The sequence below is a fragment of the Microcaecilia unicolor genome, chromosome 1 (genome assembly GCF_901765095.1).
Source record: "Microcaecilia unicolor chromosome 1, aMicUni1.1, whole genome shotgun sequence".
NCBI classification, from domain to species: domain Eukaryota; kingdom Metazoa; phylum Chordata; class Amphibia; order Gymnophiona; family Siphonopidae; genus Microcaecilia; species Microcaecilia unicolor.
In genome coordinates this window covers 684522167-684544669 of record NC_044031.1, presented here as the reverse complement: position 1 = coordinate 684544669, position 22503 = coordinate 684522167, and the positions used below count along the sequence as shown (strand labels likewise).

General features: G+C 44.8%; 1 protein-coding gene across 4 annotated transcripts in view; it reads left to right on the top strand.

Annotated features, from left to right (window-relative positions):
• The window catches only part of CSNK1G1 (casein kinase 1 gamma 1), a 424976-nt gene that overhangs the window by 54058 nt on the left and 348415 nt on the right, over positions 1-22503 (top strand). Inside the window, exon 1 of one of the 4 annotated variants that reach the window (XM_030188064.1) lies at positions 16894-16998. The exons of the other annotated variants lie outside the window; for them this stretch is intronic. The gene's annotated coding sequence lies outside the window, so the exon portion shown is untranslated. Of the gene's footprint in view, positions 1-16893; positions 16999-22503 lie in introns of those variants that run through there. 4 annotated transcript variants of the gene reach the window in all.

Sequence of the window (22503 nt, the reverse complement as noted above, 5' to 3'; positions counted from 1 at the left end):
AAGTGTGATATTATATACTTCATTATGGTCTTTATTTGGTGTTTCTGTGACATAGACCATAGAAGTCTATCTGGCCCTATCCTTATGTTCCAACTGCTGGAGTTGCAGTCGAAGCCCATTCCAGTCTATTCTCATTTGTGAGACACAGACCGTAAAAGTCTGTCCAGTACTGTCACATTCCAGCCACTAAAGTTGCTGTCTAAGTCCTTTCCAGCCCATCCTAAACCAGATTGCCATATATGAGACACAGACCATACAAGTCTGCCCGGTATCAGCTCTAGTTCATCACAGCCAGAGTCTCCATCTAAGCATCACTTGATACATCCACACACATGTAGCCATTTAAGTTTAGGGTTTTTTTTTTTAAAATAACTTTCTAATTAGACATCTGTGTTCATCCCATGCCTTTTTGAATTCTGTCATTTGTGCCTCTACCAGTTCCTTAATGGAAGACTTTCCGTATTTGTGCTGTTAAAGCATGGAGGAAGAGGAGGAGGAGACAGCAGTCAAAGAACTTGGTACTCGTGAGATGAGAGGCTGGCAGAGGTGCAGCTTACACTTCTAGAGGAATCCTGCAGGAATTTTCCATCCCCACGAGAATCCCACAGGAACTGCTGCCATCTCTGTGGGAACCTCGCAAAAATGCTTCCATCCCCACGGGAAACCTGCAGGAACTGCTTCCATCCCTAGGGGAATCCCGCGGGATTCCCACAAACCCCATTCCCATGCAGGTCTCTATTCCATATATTGTTTTACATTTGTGGTAGAATAAAAATACTTAAAAAAAAAGTTGTGAATAGAACATTTAATCTTTTTAGATGAAGTTTAAAGCTTGCTTATTTAGGTGTGCATTTAATCCTATTTGTTTCTTTTTCCATTTTTTTATGAGCATTAGCTGCTTAGAAATATGTTGCCATATAACCTCTGAAAGCATAACGCAAACCTTTACAAATGTTCAGTTAGGAGAGCCCTGCTGTCCCAGGAGGAGGAGACCCCTGTGACTTGGGGCTATTTACCATCTTATCGCCCCCGGAATGCAATCCACCGCCTCTGCCCAAAGGTTGTCTTTCTCAACCAGGATTGCTAGAACTGGAAGTCGTTGAAGCATAACCCTGGATTAGGGGCTCTGGAGAAAATTCAACTCACGGAGGTCTGAGGCCACAGGCCCTGCAGACAATGAGAACTGTATCAATTAGACCGGAGATGGTAACGCTGGAGAGCATATGGGATGCTCTCCAGAAGTTAGATGTAAAGCTAACCAACTGTACTACAGAAATTTCAACATTAACTTCTAATTACTTTGATACTTTAAAAGTAGACTCTATGCCCCTCTGAAGGGACACCACCTTGTAGTGGTGCAGGGGCTTCTGTGTTTCAATGACTCAGAGGGCTATGCTGATGGGTTACCCATATCAGACAGGCCTCTGAGGAGAAACCAGACAAAGAGTGTCCCAAACTGGGAGAGTGGTAAGATGGTGACCTGAAGTTCGTATGCCCAGCTGCCCTCTGAATTTTTGTCTTCTTTATGTAAATGACCTCTCTACAATTGCACTTTCCTTAACTGAGAGGAAGGGAACAACTGGTGGTCAGCCGCTGATGGCCAGTGTGTTGTCCCCTGAGCAGCAAGTGCGGGACTGCTGTGCGTCGAACTGCCCACAGATGAAAGGGTTGGCGAGTCCTTTGATTAGCGCCGGTGAAGGAGCGTCGATGCTCTTGGACCTGGAAAAACAACTCCATCGCTCCCGAATTATTCAACCACCATGTCCAAAGGAGTGGAGGAGTGAGTTAGAGGCATATGCTGAAACGGAGGACGTTTACAGCAGAACCCAAATCAGCGGAACCACTCCTAAACACCACAAGAGAAATCACCTTGGAGTTTTTGGCTTCCGTGGAGGTTACATTGCCATCTGGAAGGCGCTTCAGGACCTGACGACGGTAGTAAATAACTTTGTTTCAGACATAATCTTATTGGAGAGTTACATGGACAATTTGATTGAACCCTTTGAGACTGAAAAATTGATAAATGAAGTTCTACACAAGCTAGAAGTGGTTATGATCCTGGAAATGATAATGGACCAGAAACTTTGAATGATAAGGTGGATGTTATTGTGGATGATTAATGTCAAGATTATTGTTTTTCCCAGAGTTCTGGGTATGACTCCTAAAGTTTTCCTCAAAATATTTCCTTAATTATTACTTCGAAAGGAGTGAAGCCTGTGAAAACGGGGATTGCTTTAATCAGTGGGATTTGAATTAGAGACTTAAGTATATGTGTTGTTGAATAATTTCTGGTTTTTAAAAGAGAGAGAATGTAATCAGATGTATTATTTCTAACTAAAATCTGGACAGTAAGTGTGTTCTCAATGAAATGAATTGACTATACACCGTATTTGGTCTTGAAGAAGCCAACCAGATGATCAATGTGGAATAATGAATTAGATGAGTAATATCTGGGGATAATCAGGTTAATACCATGTTTTCTTTTTTTCTGTTTAATTGATCTCCTTGTCTTGTCTCACTCTCCCTATTTTTCTTCACTTTGTGGTCTAAGAAAGAGAAAGATTGTATATAATCCATATATCTAATTGGGATTGTTTTCTTCTTATCTTGTATTAATGTGCAGTCATCTCTGTATTACTGTTTGTAAGTGACCCTTGTAAAATGAAAAATTATAAATAAATGATTTAAATAGCGGTAAAAAAAAGTAGACTCTATGAATCAAATGATAGTCTTAAATGGGGAAGTGAAAAAACTTCAAGATTTTGCCACAACAACTATTAAAGATAACTTTGATTCACAGAAAAATAGAACAAATAGAAAATTATAACCGTTGAATGAATCTTCGCTTCTTGAATTTTCCGTATTTGATCGGGATTTCTCCATTGGATGCTTTTAAAAAGTACCTAATAGAAACTCTGGGATACTCCCCTGACTTTATTCCTCCATTAAATCGCATATTTTAGGCACCAAATAAAAAGTCCCCAGAACTTCAATTAGAGATGGAATCTCAAATTCCACTTCAAGGAAATGATAAACAATTGAACTTAAATTTAACTGAGATTCTTGAATCATCCATATCAGAAAATTCTGAAAGAAAGTCTTTGCTGGTATCTTTTGTGTTTGAACAGGATTTGGAAGCAGTTAAACGTTTATTTTTCAAAAAATCACAATCTTTATTTTATGGAAAAAAGATATGGATGTATCCGGTTGTTACAAGACAAACTCAGGAAAGAAGAAGAGAATTTCTTGCCCTAAGGAAAGAAGCCCTAGAGATAGGAGCTTCTTTTTATTTAAATTATCCTTGCAAATGTGTGATTAAATATTTAGGGCTTAAATATATTTTCTTTTTACCAGAACAACTAAATGCCTTTGTTAAGCAAAAAAAGTTGGTTTCAGCTTGATAATACATCTTTTTTTTTTTTTGTAACATTTGTACCCCGCGCTTTCCCACTCATGGCAGGCTCAATGCGGCTTACGTGGGGCAATGGAGGGTTAAGTGACTTGCCCAGAGTCACAAGGAGCTGCCTGTGCCTGAAGTGGGAATTGAACTCAGTTCCTCAGTTCCCCAGGACCAAAGTCCACCACCCTAACCACTAGGCCACTCTAAAGGATTGATTTAATTGTATAATGAATCGGGTGTATTGTGTGTTAAACTGTATACAACTTAACAATTTCCCCTCCTTCCCTCATGGTTGTGGTCTAAAGAAGGCTTATTTTTTTTCCTGTGCTAAATTTTCCTATATTTTTTATTGACTCATTTATTTGTCAATTCATACACCTATATTACTTTTCAAGTATTGAACTTGTTAATTTGTAATAAATCAATAATTCTCTGAGGACAAGCAGGCTGCTTGTTCTCACTGATGGGTGACGTCCACGGCAGCCCCTCCAATCAGAATCTTCACTAGCCCTCGCTAGCATGCGCGACCATCTTCCTGCCTGAACCGGCTCGTGTTCGTCAGCCTTCTTTTGTCCGCGCTCGGGACGGTCGTGTTTTGCCACCGTTTCGTGCCCCTCAAGTTGACCTCGCGCGTCTTCGCGATTTTCGCTTTAGAAAAAAAAAGAGAGACCGTTCAGGTCTTTACCCCTTTCCCGTGTTTCCAGTTTTTTCCCCGCGTAAGTTTCCTCTCGCTTTCGGGAATGGCCTATTTGGCCTCGGTACAGGTTTTTTTCTCCCTTCCTTTTGGTGCCTTTCGTCGTCATCGCGAATTTTGATTTCGCCGGCGTGATTTTTCCGCCCATGTCATCGAAGTCTTCCAGCAGCTTCAAGAAGTGCACCCAGTGCGCCCGGGTAATCTCGCTCACTGATAGGCACGCTTCGTGTCTTCAGTGTCTGGGGGCTGGGCACCGCCCGCAGGCCTGTAGTCTTTGTGCTTTTTTGAAAAAGAGGACTCAGTTAGCGAGATTGGCCCAGTGGAATGTGTTGTTCTCAGGCTCTTCGACGACAACAGCACGGGACTCGTCGAGTGCATCGACGTCGACAGCATCGAAGTCTTCGACCTCTGCATCGGCATCGACTGCATCAAAGCTTCTACCTCCTGCATCGTCGGTACCGAGACATCGGAAGGCTGCGTCGACGTCGGTGGTACCGGGACCTCCGCTATTGCTGATGTCGTCGGACGGTGGTGCTTCATCTGGAGTGCAGGTGAGGGCTGTCCATTCCCCTGCTGGTGGCGGTGAGCCTTCGGGTGGGTCTCCTCCTGCCCTGAGGGCTCCTGCGGTACAGCCCCCCCGAGATCGACCTTCTTCGGCCTCGGCCCCGACGGTTGGATTCTACGTCCTCCTCGTCGGTACCGGGAAGCTCCGGTGACATGCTTCGCTCGAAGAAGTCGAAGAAGCATCGACACCGGTCTCCTTCCCGTCTCGATACCGAGAGCTCTGGGTCGCCGAGGGAGTCGGCACCCAGTAGGCATCGGCATTGGGAGGACCGCTCACCCTCTATTCAGGAGGCGTCGATGCGCTCCCCCTTGGACAGCCCGGAACCGCCTCCATGCCCGGAACCGCCTCTGACCTCGACGCCTGCATCGGCTTCTCAGTCTTTCTCCACAGCCGCTCTGCACAAGAGTCTCCGGGCCGTTCTTCCAGAGATTCTGGGAGAGCTGTTGCGCCACCGGTACCGTCGAGTGAGGCGACGGCTGGCCCCTTGCCAGAGGTGAGGTCTCCGGTATCGGTACCACTTGCGGTACCGACTACGGCCGCCTCCCAGGCAGACTCCCCGACGATGTCGGCGGAGGGAGCTTCGCCGGTGCTGGTGAGGGAGTCCACCTCTCGACGCTCCTACCGTGGCTGTGTTTCCACGGAGTCGAGTCAGGCACGGCTTCAGACGCAGGTTCGTGAACTTGTGTCTGATACCGATGGTGAGGCCTCGTGGGAGGAGGACGAGGAGGACATCAGATATTTCTCTGACGAGGAGTCTGATGGCCTTCCTTCTGACCCCACTCCCTCCCCTGAAAGGCAGCTTTCTCCTCCCGAGAGTCTGTCTTTCGCGGCCTTTGTCCGGGAGATGTCTACGGCCATCCCCTTTCCGGTAGTCGTGGAGGATGAGCCCAGGGCTGAGATGTTTGAGCTCTTGGACTATCCTTCTCCACCTAAGGAAGCGTCCACAGTACCTATGCATCATGTCCTAAAAAAGAGACATTGCTGGCAAACTGGACCAAGCCATTAACTAATCCCCACATTCCCAAGAAGATCGAATCCCAGTATCGGATCCATGGGGACCCAGAGCTGATGCGCACTCAAGTTGCCTCATGACTCTGGTGTGGTGGATCTGGCCCTAAAGAAGGCTAAGAGTTCTAGAGAGCATGCTTCGGCGCCCCTGGGCAGAGACTCCAGAACCTTAGACTCCTTTGGGAGGAAGGCCTATCATTCCTCTATGATCGTGGCCAAGATTCAGTCCTACCAGCTCTACACGAGCATCCATATGCGGAACAATGTGCGACAGTTGGCGGGCTTGGTGGACAAGCTCCCTTCTGAGCAAGCCAAGCCGTTTCAGGAGGTGGTCAGGCAGCTGAAGGCGTGCAGAAAATTCCTGGCCAGAGGGGTATATGATACCTTTGATGTTGCGTCCAGGGCCGCTGCTCAAGGTGTGGTGATGCGCAGACTCTCATGGCTGCGTGCCTCCGATCTGGAGAATAGGATCCAGCAGCGGATTCCCCTTGCTGAGCGGACAACATTTTTGGAGAAAAGGTCGAACAGGTGGTAGAGCAGATCCACTAGTGGGATAACGCTTTTGACAAATTCTCCCGCCGGCAGCCTTCAGCATCTACCTCCTCAGGTAGACGTTTTTATGGGGGACGGAGGGCTGTTCCCTACTCTTCTGGTAAGCGTAGGTACAATCCTCCCTCTCGCCAGCCTGCGGCCCAGGCTAAGCCCCAGCGCGCTCGCTCTCGTCAGCAGCGTGCGCCTCAGCAAGGCCCCACGGCTCCCCAGCAAAAGCAGGGGACGAGCTTTTGACTGGCTCCAGCAGAGCATAGCCGACATCAACGTATCCGTGCCGGGCGATCTGCCGGTCGGGGGGAGGTTGAAAGCTTTTCACTAAAGGTGGCCTCTTATAACCTCCGACCGTTGGGTTCTTCAAATAGTCCGGCAAGGGTACGCCCTCAATTTGGCCTCGAAGCCTCCAAATTGCCCACTGGGAGCCCAGTCCTACAGGTTCCAGCACAAGCAGGTACTTGCAGAGGAACTCTCCGCCCTTCTCAGCGCCAATGCGGTCGAGCCCGTGCCATCCAGGCAAGAAGGGCTGGGATTCTATTCCAGGTACTTCCTTGTGGAAAAGAAAACAGGGGGGATGCGTCCCATCCTAGACCTAAGGGCCCTGAACAAATATCTGGTCAAGGAAAAGTTCAGGATGCTTTCCCTGGGCACCCTTCTTCCCATGATTCAGGAAAACGGTTGGCTATGCTCTCTGGACTTGAAGGACGCCTACACGCACATCCCGATATTGCCAGCTCACAGGCAGTATCTGCGATTTCGGCTGGGCACACGTCACTTCCAGTACTGTGTGCTACCCTTTGGGCTCGCCTCTGCGCCCAGGGTGTTCACGAAGTGCCTGGCTGTAGTAGCAGCAGCGCTTCGCAGGCTGGGAGTGCACGTGTTCCCTTATCTCGACTATTGGCTGGTGAAGAACAATTCCGAGGCAGGAGCTCTACAGTCCATGCAGAGGACTATTCGACTCCTGGAGCTACTGGGGTTTGTGATAAATTATTCAAAGTCCCATCTTCTCACAGTACAGAGACTCGAATTCATAGGAGCTCTGCTGGATTATCGGACGGCTCGTGCCTATCCTCCGGAGACAAGGGCCAACAATCTGCTGTCCCTCGTCTCCCGGGTACGAGCGTCCCAGCAGATCACAGCTCGGCAGATGTTGAGATTGCTTGGCCACATGGCCTCCACAGTTCATGTGACTCCCATGGCTCGTCTTCACATGCGATCTGCTCAATGGACCCTAGCTTCCCAGTGGTTTCAGGCTGCTGGGGATCTGTAAGACATGATCCACCTGTCCACGAGTTTTCTCAAATCCCTGTACTGGTGGACGATTTGGTCCAATTTGACTCTGGGACGCCCTTTCCAAATTCCTCAGCCACAAAAAGTGCTGACTACGGATGCGTCTCTCCTGGGGTGGGGAGCTCATGTCGATGGGCTTCACACCCAGGGAAGCTGGTCCCTCCAGGAACGCGATCTGCAGATCAATCTCCTGGAGTTACGAGCGGTCTGGAATGCTCTGAAGGCTTTCAGAGATCGGCTGTCCCACCAAATTATCCAAATTCAGACAGACAACCAGGTTGCCATGTATTACATCAACAAGCAGGGGGGCACCGGATCTCGCCCCCTGTGTCAGGAAGCCGTCAGCATGTGGCTTTGGGCTCGCTGTTACGGCATGTTGCTCCAAACCACATATCTGGCAGGCGTAAACAACAGTCTGGCCGACAGGTTGAGCAGGATTATGCAACCTCACGAGTGGTCGCTCAACTCCAGAGTAGTGCGCCGGATCTTCCAAGTGTGGGGCACCCCCTTGGTAGATCTTTTTGCATCTCGAGCCAACCACAAGGTCCATCAGTTCTGTTCCATACTTCAGGCCCACGGCCGACTGGCATCGGATGCCTTCCTCCTGGATTGGGGGGAAGGCCTGCTGTATGCTTATCCTCCCATACCTCTGGTGGGGAAGACTTTGTTGAAACTCAAGCAAGACCGAGGCACCATGATTCTGATTGCTCCTTTTTGGCCGCGTCAGATCTGGTTCCCTCTCCTTCTGGAGTTGTCCTCCGAAGAACCGTGGAGATTGGAGTGTTTTCCGACCCTCATCACACAGGACGAAGGGGCGCTTCTGCATCCCAACCTCCAGTCTCTGGCTCTCACGGCCTGGATGTTGAGAGCGTAGACTTTGCCTCCTTGGGTCTGTCGGAGGGTGTCTCCCATGTCTTGCTTCCAGAAAAGATTCCACTAAGAGGAGTTACTTCTTTTTATGGAGGAGGTTTGCCATCTGGTGTGACAGCAAGGCGTTAGATCCTCGCTCCTGTCCTACACAGACCCTGCTTGAATACCTTCTGCACTTGTCTGAGTCTGGTCTCAAGACCAACTCTGTAAGGGTTCACCTTAGCGCAATCAGTGCATACCATTACCGTGTGGAAGGTAAGCCGATCTCAGGACAGCCTTTAGTTGTTCGCTTCATGAGAGGTTTGCTTTTGTCAAAGCCCCCCATCAAACCTCCTACAGTGTCATGGGATCTCAATGTCGTTCTCACCCAGCTGATGAAACCTCCTTTTGAGCCACTGAACTCCTGCCATCTGAAGTACTTGACCTGGAAGATCATTTTCTTGGTGGCAGTTACTTCAGCTCGTAGAGTCAGTGAGCTTCAGGCCCTGGTAGCCCAGGCCCCTTACACCAGATTTCATCATAATAGAGTAGTCCTCCGCACTCACTCTAAGCTCTTGCCGAAGGTAATGTCGGAGTTCCATCTGAACCAGTCAATTGTCTTGCCAACATTCTTTCCCCATCCGCATTCCTGCCCTGCTGAACTTCAGCTGCACACATTGGACTGCAAAAGAGCATTGGCCTTCTATCTGGAGCGGACGCAGCCCAACAGACAGTCCGCCCAATTGTTTGTTTCTTTTGATCCCAACAGGAGGGGAGTGACTGTGGGGAAACGCACCATTTCCAATTGGCTAGCAGATTGCATTTCCTTCACTTATGCCCATGCTGGGCTGGCTCTTGAGGGTCATGTCACGGCTCATAATGTTAGAGCCATGGCAGCGTCTTTGGCCCACTTGAAGTCAGCCACTATTGAAGAGATTTGCAAGGCTGCGACGTGGTCATCTGTCCACACATTCACATCTCATTACTGCCTGCAGCAGGATACCCGACGTGACAGTCGGTTCGGGCAGTCAGTGCTTCAGTGTCAGGTTCTCAGGTTCAGAGCCCGCGGGGCCGGGCTCTGGAGCAAACGTGAGCCCTTGGGCTGCTGCCGAGGAGCGACAGCAGCAGGCAAAACCCACCAACCAACACTGGGCAAGCACACCGGCAGGGACTGCAGGCACTGCCCAGCGAACCGGAACACATGGACTGGAATCCCCCGGACTGGAGGACACAGGACTGGAACACACACCGGACCGGAACACACTGGACTGGAGCACACCAGACTGGAACACACCGGATCGGAACACACTGGACTGAAGCACACTGGACTGGTCCGCACGCTTCACCTGCGCTTAGCTACTAAGCCCCCCAGGAGTTGAGCTCCTAGGTTCGAGTAGCCGACAGGACTTACTGGATACCGGATGACATAGGGACCAGGACTGGAAACAGAAGTGCTCCTAAACCTAAACTGATCTACGTGCTCCCAATCCCTAACCCAGCAGGAGTGTTCCTAACAGTAAACTGACAAAAGGACTTCCTAAGCCCTATACTAAACAGGAGCTCCTAATCCCTGCTCAAGAAAGGGACTTCCTAAGCCCTAAACTAACAGAGCAGGGAACTCAACACAAAGCTAACACAGGTGCTACTAAGCACCAAGCTACAAGCAGAGCTTTACACTAATAAGCTAAACACAGAACTAACCAGCTACCTAAGCACTGCTCTAGCAAGCTAGATACAACTAACAAGGTGCTTCCCAAGCACTACTCTGGCAAGCAACCAGAAGAGCTCCTAGCACTAAAAGGGAAGACAAGGGAGCCACAAGGAAAAAGAAGGGAAGCTAATACATAAGCCAAAAGTGCTTCTAAATCACCAAACACCAACAGCAAAGACTGCAATGCTCCCAATAGCACAAACACCAGAAGTACTTCTAACAGCAAACTCTGCAGTGTTCCTAACAACACCAAACCCTGAAGTACTTCTATCAGCAACAGAGCTTCCAAAGCCCTACACATAGCAATGCTTCCAATAGCACAAACACCAGAAGTACTTCTAACAGCAAACTCTGCAGTGTTCCTAACAACACCAAACCCTGAAGTACTTCTATCAGCAACAGAGCTTCCAAAGCCCTACACATAGCAATGCTTCCAAAACCAAGAGGGAAAAGCAGGGGAACCATAAGGGAAAAACAGGAAAGCTACACACACAGTCACCAGTGCACACTGCACTAACACTAACCTGGACCTTAGCAAAAGCAAGCAGGGAAACTAGACACAATGTCAGAAGTGCACACTGCACCACCCTACCTAGAGCAAACACCACTGTTGCAAAGGCCCTGAAGGAAACAAGACCACTTCCTTATCAAGGCCCTCCCTGATGATGTCACACTCCCTAGACCTAGGCAAAAGCACACTGACCCAGAGAGGCCCAACCCACACCAATGCAAAACCGTGAAACCCTTGAAGCCAGTACACCCAAAGAGAGTTAGAGCAACTCAGGCAACACACAGCTGTAGTAAAGTAAAACAATTAACCCCATGCTGCTGGAAGCTGCCAGCACAGAGAGACAGAGCCAGCTCAGAAAGGACAGAGAAAAGAAACAGAAGCCAGCTAAGAAGCTGACCCCCAGGAAAGAGGTAAGTTTGAGAGGGGTTCAGACCCCAATCATAACATTCAGAATCTGTTCGGGGTTTAGAATCCAACTCCACCCCCCTAGGCCCATGTTTATTCTGTTCCAGGCTACACTCTCAGTTAGTTGGATAAGTTGTTAGGTCAATCTCAGTTATGTCCTCGCCGTTGCGATGCCCAATTGACCATGTTTGTTGTTTTGAGTGAGTCTGGGGGCTAGGGATACCCCATCAGTGAGAACAAGCAGCCTGCTTGTCCTCGGAGAAAGCGAATGCTACATACCTGTAGAAGGTATTCTCTGAGGACAGCAGGCTGATTGTTCTCACATACCCGCCTGCCTCCCCTTTGGAGTTGTGTCTTCCCTTGTCTTTGTCTTGCTATATACGGGACTGACGAACACGAGCCGGTTCAGGCGGGAAGACGGTCGTGCATGGGCGCGCGATGGCTAGCAAAGGCCTTTGCTAGTGAAGATTCCGATTGGAGGGGCTGCCGTGGACATCACCCATCAGTGAGAACAATCAGCCTGCTGTCCTCGGAGAATACCTTCTACAGGTATGTAGCATTCGCTATATTTAAAAAAACCCAAATGTTCAGTTAGTGTTTAGCTGAAATCTTGATTAAAATTTCCTAAAGAAGCTCAGTTATAACTGTGTCTTAGGAGTCAAGTATTTTAGTGATGGGAGATGGTTATGTAATGAATGCTGGTACCTTCTGGAGAAATTACTTGTTGACATGTGGCATTTTAAAAAAAGTATTCGTTAAAGTATATATTACAATTTCTAAGTAAACATTCCAGTTTGCAGTAAAAACAAAAGTACAAAATAAAACACACACAAACAACAAATAATCTAAGGGGCTCTTTTACTAATTTGTGCTTGGTCAGCGCTATCACTAGTGTGGGGCTTTCCTATGCATCAAGGCCACTTTTAGTGCAGCTGTAAAATGGCCACATTTCCCATTTTCTCTATTAATGGCCACATGCTAATTTCCCCATTAGAGGATGGCCATTAGCACGGGAGCACTTACCAACACCTATTTTCTAGACTGTAAGGGCTTCCGCGCTAATCACATTCTAATTATTTGGCATATGCCAATGTTGCTGCTCTAACTGATTGGTGCAAAACAAGCCAACTCTCCGCCCCCAAACATGCCTCTAGTACTAAAAAAATAAAAAGTACTTTTTAGCGCGTGGGAAATGCATGCCGATCCAAAAACTACTATGGGCGTGTAGTATTTTTTTAAACCTGTGGTAAGCATGCATTAGAGTACTATACCGCAGCTTAGTAAAAGGGCCCCTAAATCTTTATCTTCCTGATAGATGAGAAAAGGACCGATACTAAGGAAGCACAAACCATAAAGCATAACAGTGTCCCTTAACACAAAAAAGGAAAGCTTTTTACTTTTTTATGAAAAGACAGAAGATTCACTTGAGTTTCTCAGTGTCCCCCCCCCCCCCCTGCAAAAAAACAAACAAACAAAAAAAGCATTCAAAAGCAAATTTTAGTTTTGGTGGGTAATATAAAATATTCATTTGGAAGGGAGGAGAGGGAAGATTTTGCTAGTGAGCAGTGCCTAATCTGGCAGCTTAGTCTTCCTCCCTTCCTTTCCTCAAATATGTGCTTGACAAAAAAGCAGACGGGGAAAAATTGCTGAAATGAATTAAATTTATAATAGGAAAGGTGACAAGTTACTTGAAAGCATCCTGTGAGCTGAGCAGATGGTTGGAGAAGGCAGATGGCTGAATTTTGTGGAATCCTAGAGGTAGCCCTGGTTGAGACTGGGAGATGTGGCTGATCAGAATATGTGTCTTAAACCAGGGTTTGTTGTATTACGAGAAGGGATGTGATAATGAAGTGTTGGCGAAAACAGTTATTTCATTGTTGCATTGGACTGGTAGTGTGCTATTTTGGAGGCACCCAGTGATGAATTATATTGAGTGCTGGAGAAATATACATTTGTAGGCTCTTGCCATGGATCTCTGTTCACTCCTTTATTTCTTCCCCCCTCCTCCCATACTGTCTAAGTTTCTATGCTACAGAAGCTGGAACTCCTTCTTCCATAGCCATGCATTGGGCCATTTTTTTTCTTTTGGTGGGGGGGAAGGGGGGGGGCGTATCTCCCTAGAACCCTCAGGCCCATTTGGGCCATTTTCAAACTTGTATCTTTTGCTGGTTTTTCTCACACGAAGTGTAATTCTAGTCTATTTGCAAGTAGGTAGATGGACAGACAAATTGTACCCCCTTTTTAAATAATTGTTTCCAATTTCCATTGAGTTAGAATGAATAAAAGTAAAATTAATAGATACATTGATATATCTGCACTATTGCAATATATTTTGTTTAATTGTAGAAACACTGTAAAGAGCATTTTGCTTGGAAGAAGTCAACAAATTGGCTGCAGCTGAATTTGCCAAGTGAAATTTCTAGTGAGTGGATGGTAGAGAATTTTATAAGTTTCTGTTTATGTTCAGAAATCTGCTTGAATGTCATTGTTGAGGCACAGTGGTTGCATAAAATGGGACCTTGTGCTGAAATAACCCAACTTGTGGTAAAATAACCTGGCTTAACACTAGCCCATGTTACACCCTTAGTGATAGAATAGGCTGGGAATTTGCTGTATTCTTGTGTTTTATTTGAGAAGGATGTATATGTTACAGTAAGGCTGTAACAGTTGAATATATGTGTATGTATATATATATATGTGTATATATGTATGTTGAATATATGTGTGTGTGTGTATATATGTAGGGGAGCTTTTACTAAGCGGCAGTAAGCACTAACACGCGCTTCCCATGTGCCAAAATGCACCACAGCAGGGCATGCTTGAGCATCTGCACATACTTTCATAGTGCTAAACAATACATTATATTGTGTAGCGCCGGAGGCATGTTTGGGGGGTGAAGAGCAGTTGATTAGTGCATGGTTAGCGTGTGATCCCTTTTCGCCTATTAAATAGATGTCGGTAAGGGCTCCCTCACTAATGGCCATGTGGGAAATTAGTGCCTGGCCATTAATAGAAAACATAGAAATATGTCCATTTTACAGCTATGCTAAAAGTGGCCTAGAGTCTCTTTTAGTGCAGTTTAATAAAAGGGCCCCATAGTTTTTAAATAGGCTGTTGTATAACGACAGTAAAATGTTCCAGTGTTAGTTCTGAGTTGTTAAAAGAGAATTAATGGGAAAGTTAAATGTATTAGGGTTTGTTTTTTTTTTGTTTAACGTTGTTTTATTATATTTGACTTGTTAGGTCGTCATCAGCCACATTGTTATTCCATCCGTTTTTTTTGTGCCTTTTTTTGTCTGCCTGGAAATGGGATTAGTCATGCAGTATAATTTTGTTACATATTATGAAAGATGCTCAATGTATCTCAACAATTTACAGTCACTGCAGGAAATATAAGAACATAAGAAAACACAGGCTGAGTTGGACCAAGGTCCATCAAGCCTAGCATCTTGCCTCAACAATGGTCACTTGGATCACAAAAGTTTGATATACTTCCTTTTGAGCACGAATGGCATACAATTGTACAGGTACTTGCACTTTCCCTAATGGGCTCATAATTTAAATAGTATATTGTACCTGGGGCAATGGAGGGTTAAGTGACTTGCTCAGGCTCACATGGAGCTGCAGAGGGAATTGAACCTGGTTCCCCAAGATCTCAACCTGGGGAATGTCATTGACACAGGGGGCTGCCAGTGGCCTTAGAAGAGACTGTGTTCCTTTCTAGTCCAAGGAGGGAGGAAGCTCCCCTGGTGTCAGGGCTTGCTCCTTGGTGCTCAAATCCTGAGTCTAGACACCAGTCTAGTTACCTGAGGGAAGAAGTAGAGATGAAGATAGACCATATCAAGATATTGTTAACCTTTTTGTTTTGCTGGTTAATATTTATTCTGAAGTACGGTAATGTGTTGGACAAATGTAACTCTCTTTTTTTTTTCTTTATATCAACAATCAAAATAAGATTGACAAGTATGAATATATACAAGAGTAGGAGACCCATTGAGAAGATACAATCTGCTTCATTTGTTATGGTATATATGTGTGTGTATGTATGTATATGTATGTGTGTATATATATATATATATATATATATATATATATATATATATAATTTTTTTTGTGTGTGTATCTATCTCAGTTCTGAAGATGAAGCTAATTAGGAGTTTATACCAGGGCCTATTGCAAGTTTATATAAAGCTTTTCTTAGATTTTTTTTTCAGATGGTATGTTGTTAGTTCAAGCAGAGTTCAATGGAAATGTAGACACCTAGATCAGAGAAGCGTTTCTTGGTTTTCTCTGTATTCTGCTGTGATAGGGGAACATTGAGCAAATCTATTCACTAGCCTACTATTTTCATAAAAGCAATATTGACTTACCTATATGTTGCCTTTGTGATGAGCATCAATACTTTGCTACCCTAGTTAAAAAGTACAGCAGTTTGCCAAGTTATTGTCTTTTTCAGTTTGACTGGAGTCAGTGTAGTGAAGGACTCAAACTTTTCAACACATAGTAGCCAGAAATAAATGAACTTTGCAGGCTATAAAAACTTTAATAAAAGATATTTTTCCATAAAATATAACTATAAATGGACAAATCCAAAGAATAAGCATAATGCACGCATGAATAAAATTTGCATTCAGATTTCCACATCCACAGAGTATCCCCACTTCCCTCCTTGAACGTCATTGCTCTACAGCACTTCCTCAGATTGTTGCTGATATGAGAGATATAATAAACATATAGATTAAATAACACTGTCTTTGCAGCATAGTTTAAATCATCAAATATTAAGTAAAGCACTTCTCAAACATGTTTATAATGAATCTAAGAAGGGGTCCAAAGTTGTATAAATCTGTTATCATCTTTTCCCTACTTCCTCGAGCGGTCACACTTGTTAGATTTAAGTCGCAAAAGTACCAGTAATTATTTATGAAGCAATACTCAGCATTTAGGATGTGATAAGTAAGCCTTTTTTATTTCATAGATGCAGAATATTGGGAGTGGGGGTGGGTGGGAAAGCTATAGTGAATCGGGTCCCTTGTATTCATTGACTGAAATGTGATGTCTGCTTTCCATTCAACCATGTTAAAAATGCTAGCTTTGAATTCCTTAGGTGTATCAAAGTTCCAGATTTTTCTGGCTTTTTTGTTTTGAAGAATCATAATACTATAATATAAGCTATTTTGATAAACAATTCATATGGACTTACTTTAAACAAAAAAAATTAAAATGGCAGTTCTGAATGGTCCATTATAAAACACATCAAACCCTAACTTGATTGAAAAATGTCTTTTGCATTGATGATAAAGCAAAAATTGCAAGTTAAACTGCTTTGTTCAAAATCAGCCCCAGTCTGTTTCTTGTCTCTGTTCTCAGTCTTGTCCATAGTCATAGGCGCCGACTCCGAGGGTGCTGTGGGTGCTCAAGCACCCCCAATAATTTGCAGTGCCACGTGATGTCGTCGTGGGCATAAAGTCCCGCCTGCTCCCGCGGCGCTCCCTGCACCGTCCCGACGCGACTCCCTGCCCTGCTGCAGTGCACCACTCACTGTGCTGTCCGCCTGTCCGCCTACATCGCCTCCTACCTCCTGGAGTCCGGACTGACTCGCCGATGCCATCGGAAGCTTTCCCTCTCTGGCTCTGCTCTGTTTCCGGTCTTGCATAGGCGGGGGATGATGCATGCTGCATTGCAAACCTGCAACAGAGGCAGAGCACAGAGGAGCCGCCGTCGCTGAAGTCTGCCCTGAACTTAGGCAGTGGTGGGCCAGTGAGTCTCGTTGGTCCTCCTGTCCAGTCCCGCGCAGCCGCTCCTCCAGACCAGTCCCTGCATGCTCACCATGGCCCACCCTGCACACAGCTTCATTTTTCAACTTCCGGGCCCAGCAGTTTCCTGTCCGCGTAGGCGGGAATCGGGGAGAGCTCGGGAGTGCCGAAGGCCCAAAGCAAAGAAGTGCTGTACCGCCGGTGCACGGGGGCAGGAGCAGAGGCTGTACTGGCACACAGATCTGCAGGGGAGCGCTGCCCAGGTAAAAAAAAAAAAAAAACTACAAAAACATTTTCTGAATTTCTGTAATATCTGGATTACTCTGAGGGGGGGCGGTGCTTGAGTGGGGGCGGGCTCAGCACTGGGTTAGGTTTTATCTGTATAATGCTGATGGGCTCTGCACAGCCCAGATTAAAAAAAAAGTTTTATAATTTCATGTTGGGCATCTGGATGGGGGGGGGGTAGGCTCTGCAGCAGTGCCCAGGTAAAAAACAAAAAAGTTTTATGTTTCATGCTGATGTGTTTCTGGGTGGGGGATTGGGAAGGGAGGGCTGATGCCAAACTATGGGGGGGTGGGTAGGGCAGAGCTATTTATTTATTTATTGCATTTGTATCCCACCTTATCCCACCTATTTGCAGCTCAAAGTGGCTTACATAGTATTAATAACATAGTTATTCCAGTGTATCAGGTATAGTTAGTATTGTGTAGAGAATAATTAAGGGAAGGAAGAAGAAGGAAGGGATTTATTAGGGTATTTATAGAAGGTGGGCTTTCATAATTGAATGGGTTGGTGAAGTGGGTTAGTGGGGCTGTAGGTTCTCATTGTAGGCCTTGTTGAAGAGATATGTCTAGAGAAATTTGCGAATGGTAGTTGTTTCGTCGATTGTTTTTAGGTCTGTGGGTAATGCATTCCATAACTGCGTGCTCATGTAGGAGAAGGTGGTGGCGTGTATCATCTTGTATTTTAGTCCTTTTACAGCTGGGGAAGTGTAGGTTGAGAAATTTGCGAGTTGATCTTGTGGTGTTTCTAGGAGGTAGGTCCACGAGATTTGGCATGTAGGTTGGGGCGTCTGCGTGAATGATTTTGTATACAATCGTGCAGATCTTGAATGCAATGCGTTCCTTAAGTGGGAGCCAGTGAAGTTTCTCTCAAGGGTTTTGCACTTTCGTATTTAGTTTATCCATATATGAGTATGGTCGCCGTATTCTGGGCCGTCTAGAGTTTTTTAATAGTCTGTTCTTTGCAGCCAGCATATAGTGCGTTGCAGTAGTCCAGATGACTTATTACCATTGATTGTTCCAAGGTACGGAAGATGTATCTCGGGAATAAAGGTTTTACTCTTTTGAGTTTCCACATGGAGTAGAACATCTTTTTCGTAGTATTTTTCACGTGGGCATCAAGAGTGAGGTTTCGATCAATGGTGACTCCAAGAATTTTCAAGTTTTGTGAGACAGGAAGAGAACAGTATGGTGTGCTTATGGTGGAGAATTTTTTTGTGTTATATTGTGAGGTAAGTACAAGACATTGTGTTTTTTCTGCATCAAGTTTTAGCTGGAATGCATCTGCCCAGGTGTGCATTATTTGGAGGCTTTGGTTGATCTCGTTTGTGAACTTAGGACCTATCATCACAGCTGGCAGTCTCACTGTCTCCCACAGCTGATGATAAGAAATGCTGTGGCACAAGTTTTTACACTTGTACCATGCAACTACTTAGACAGTAGACTAATTTTTCACACCATTCATTTTCGATTTGGTATTTTTCCGTTGTTAATTGTTTTATTTGAATGTTGCAATAAAATATATTTAAAACAAAACAAAAGGTGAATGTAGTCGAAGACTATTTTTGGTGGTGGCAAGTAGAGGGGGGAAAAAGAATATTTGGTTGCGTTCATTCAGCACCGAGGGGGGATGAGGGGGGAGGGGGGGGGAGAGGGAATGCACCACCTGTAAAAAAAAAAAAAAAAAAATTTCAGCACCCCCAATCATTTTGAAAAGTTGGCTCCTATGTCCATAGTCCTGTCTTATTTATGTTTAATTTAATTTCTGTTAAGGTGGTTTAAAGTGGTGGTAAGATGTTATCTCTTATTTTAAACCTGATAAGCACAGGGCTGGTATTAGGCAGGGGCAACAGGGCGGTTGCACAGGGCCTCGCGCTCCTAGGGGCCCTGTATCCCTGGCATGTCTGTCTCCTTGTTTCAAAACACCTCCCTGCTCCATTCCTTAATGTGCATCTCTGTTTCAGTAGAGTGTAGCAGACAGCAGCAGCGATTTTTATATCCCACCAGCTGCTAAACCAAGAGCCTCCTTGCTGCTGCATCCCACCCCAATTTGAGGTCACTTCCTGCTTCCACAAGGGCGGGACTCAGCAGCTAGGAGGCTCTGGGCTCGACGGCTTTTGTGAAATGAAAATCATTGAAGCTGCCTGCTGCTCTCTACTGAAATATAGTGGATGCATGTTACGGTGTGGAGTGAGTAGATTTTATTTTTTAATAAATTTAAAAAACCTTGTTAACAGGGGCAGGACTAAGTAAGGGAAGGGGCTATGTGGGTGGCAGACAGGGGAAGAGAACCTCAGTGAAGTGGTCTGCACAGAGCCCTGCAATTGCTAAGATTGGCCCTGGATAAGCAGTGTGCAATGTTTGGTCCAATTATAGCAACCAGTTAATATTTTTGAAGGCTTAATGCTGCCAACGATATACTAATGTACCTGATCCTGGTCTCTTTGTGCATGCTGTTGGATTTTTTTTTTAAATCATACTTAAATTCCCACATACATTCTAGGATGTCAAAATATAGTTTTCATTTTGTAATGAAAATTAACAGTATGAAACCTGTCGTTTCTGTCTCTATAATATCACCAAAATTTGTCCTTTCCTTTCTGATCACACTACCCAGAACCCTTATCCACACTCTTATCACCTCTTGTTTAGGCTATTGCAACTTCACAGGTCTCCCACTAAACAATCTCACCCCTTTAATCTGTTCAAAATTCTGCTGCACGACTTATATTCCGCCAGTGTCGCTATTCTCTTATTAGCCCTCCTCAAGTCACTTCATTAGCTGTCTATCTATTTCGGCATACAGTTCAAACTCCTGTTATTGACTTACAAGTGCATTCACTCTGCAGCTTCGCAGTACCTCTCCACTCTTATCTTTCCCTACACTCCTCTCCGGGAACTCTGGGTACATCTCTCTTACCTGCACCCTTCTCCTCTACTGCTAACTCCAGACGCCGTTCCTTTTATCTTTCTGTACCATATTCCTAGAATAGGTTTTCTGAGCCGGTATGTCAAGCTCTATCTTTGGCTGTCTTCAAATCTAGGCTAAAAGCCCACCTTTTTGATGCTGCTTTTATCTCCTAACCCTTGTTCAGTATCCATGTTTTATCATTCTCACCTTAGTAATTTCCATATCCCTTATTTGTCCTGTTTGTCCTAATTAGATTGTAAGCTATGTTGAGCATGGACTGTCTCTTCATGTCCGGTGTACAGTGCTGCATACATCTAGTAGCGCTATAGAAATAAGTAGTAGTAGTAGCCTTACTACAGATTTATGGTTATCTTGGAGACAGATTAGGGGGGTCCTTTTTACTACAGTGCAGTAAATTTTGCACTTCACATTTAACGCAAAAATGAATTTGTGGTAACTGCAGAGCTTTTGTGGTAAATGCAGGGATCACCCACACTATCAGGCAGTTTATGTAACATGGTGCAGAACAGTGAAAATGCAGGTGCAGGAAGCTTTTCTTGGCAGTGATGTGGAATATAGACCTACCATGAAGAAGTGCTGGAGGCTTATGATCCCACCAAACCCGAGGACTGGAGAAGAGCAGATGTTGTCCTTCTCTACAAAAGAGGAAATAAAGAAGAGGTTGAGAACTACAGGCCAGTCTGACTTCTGTGATAAGTCAATTAATGGAAATGCTTTTAAAACAGAGAATAGTAAAGTTTTTGGAATCCAATGGATTACAGGACCTGAGGCAACATGGTTTCACTAGAGGCAGGTCTTGTCAGCCAAATCTGATTAATTTATTTGACTGGGTGAACAGAATTGGATCAAGGGAGAGTGCTAGATGTGATGTATTTAGATAGAAACATAGAAACATGACAGCAGAAAAGAGTCAAATGGCCCATCCAGTCTGCCCATTCACAGCAATAACTATCTCTTCCTTTCCCTAAGAGATCCCATGTGCCTGTCTCATGCTTTTCTTAAATTCAGACACAGTCATTTCCACCACCTCCACCAGGAGGCGCATCCATGCATCCACCACCCTTTCTGTGAAAAAGTATTTCCTTATGTTACTCCTGAGCCTATAACCTCTTAACTTCATCCTATGCCCTCTCATTCTAGAGTTTTCCTTCATTTGAAAGAGACTTGTCTCCTGTACATTAACACTACTGAGGTATTTAAATGTCTCTTATATCTCCTCTCTCTTGCCTTTCTTCCAGTGTATACTGTCAGTGACATATACATATTGAGAACCTTAAGTCTGTCCCCATATGCTTTACAGTCACGAAAGAGAGGATATAACAGCATACAAATAAATAACAAAAACATAAAAAAAGCAAAACTGGACCTCCAAGAAAGAGATAATTGCCCTCCTTTATTAAGACCAAGACCCGACACAGCCCTTGTCGGGTCTTGGTCTTAATAAAGGACGGCAATTATCTCTTTCTTGGAGGCCCAGTGTTGCTTTTTTTGTGTGTTTTTGTTACCCATAAGCTTTACAACAGCGATCACTGACCACCTGCACGGACTCCATCCTGTTTATTTCTTTTCATTGGTGTGGTCTCCAAAATTGCACACAGTATTCTAAATAGGGCCTCACCAGAGACTTATGCAAGGGCACTATTGCCTCTTTTTTCCCTTCTGGTCATTCCTCTCCATATGTGCTTTGACTGTCGCCTTTTCTACCTATTTGGTCACCTTGAAATAGTCCGACATAATCACCTCCAAGTCTCGCTCTTCTTTCGTACATAGAAGTACTTCATGCCCTATACCAGTGATGGGCAACCTTTTGAGCTTGGTGTGTCAAAATTCGCCAAAAAAACCGAGCATAACTCGGGTGGTGTGTCACTTCGAGAAAAAAAAACCATAATTTCGCGATATTTATAGTTTAAATAACAAAAATGTATAATTGTAATATAAAACTGTATTTAATAAACCAAAAACTAATTATTTAACTTACCTACTTAGTGACTTCTTTGTTCATCTGTCAGTCGGTTTCTTTTGTTGGTCTTGATATTATTTAACTTGTGTGGGGTGCCATGAACTAAGATAAGTGAGGGGGAGGGGGAATTCTTTAACTAATCTGCCTATTAGTGACTTTTTTGTTGCTGAATTTCATTGGCTAAATCTTCAATTGAAGGTTGGTATTTTGTACACTTCAAGCCCAAGCAAGCGCTACTAACTTCATCTGTCAATCTGTTTCTTTTGTTGGTTTTGATATTATTTAACGCTGAGAATAAGGTTTCACAAAAGTACGTAGAGGGAAAAATTGTGAGTAAAGCCATTGCTATATTTTTCAGGGTGCTAAAAGTGTCTGGTAATTGGATCCAGGCACTCCAAATTTCCTGGTAACTCAGATATTCTCTTAATAATTGCATCTTTATTCTGCATATCGTGAAATAGAACTGGTGCACATCTTAGGAGAGTTTCTTTAATAAATTCTCCCTCACTGAGTGCTTTTCCATGCTGAGCTATGGAGTGAGCAATGCTCAAACTTGCAGGTGTTAAATTTGTAGAACCTTTTACAAATTTAAGGA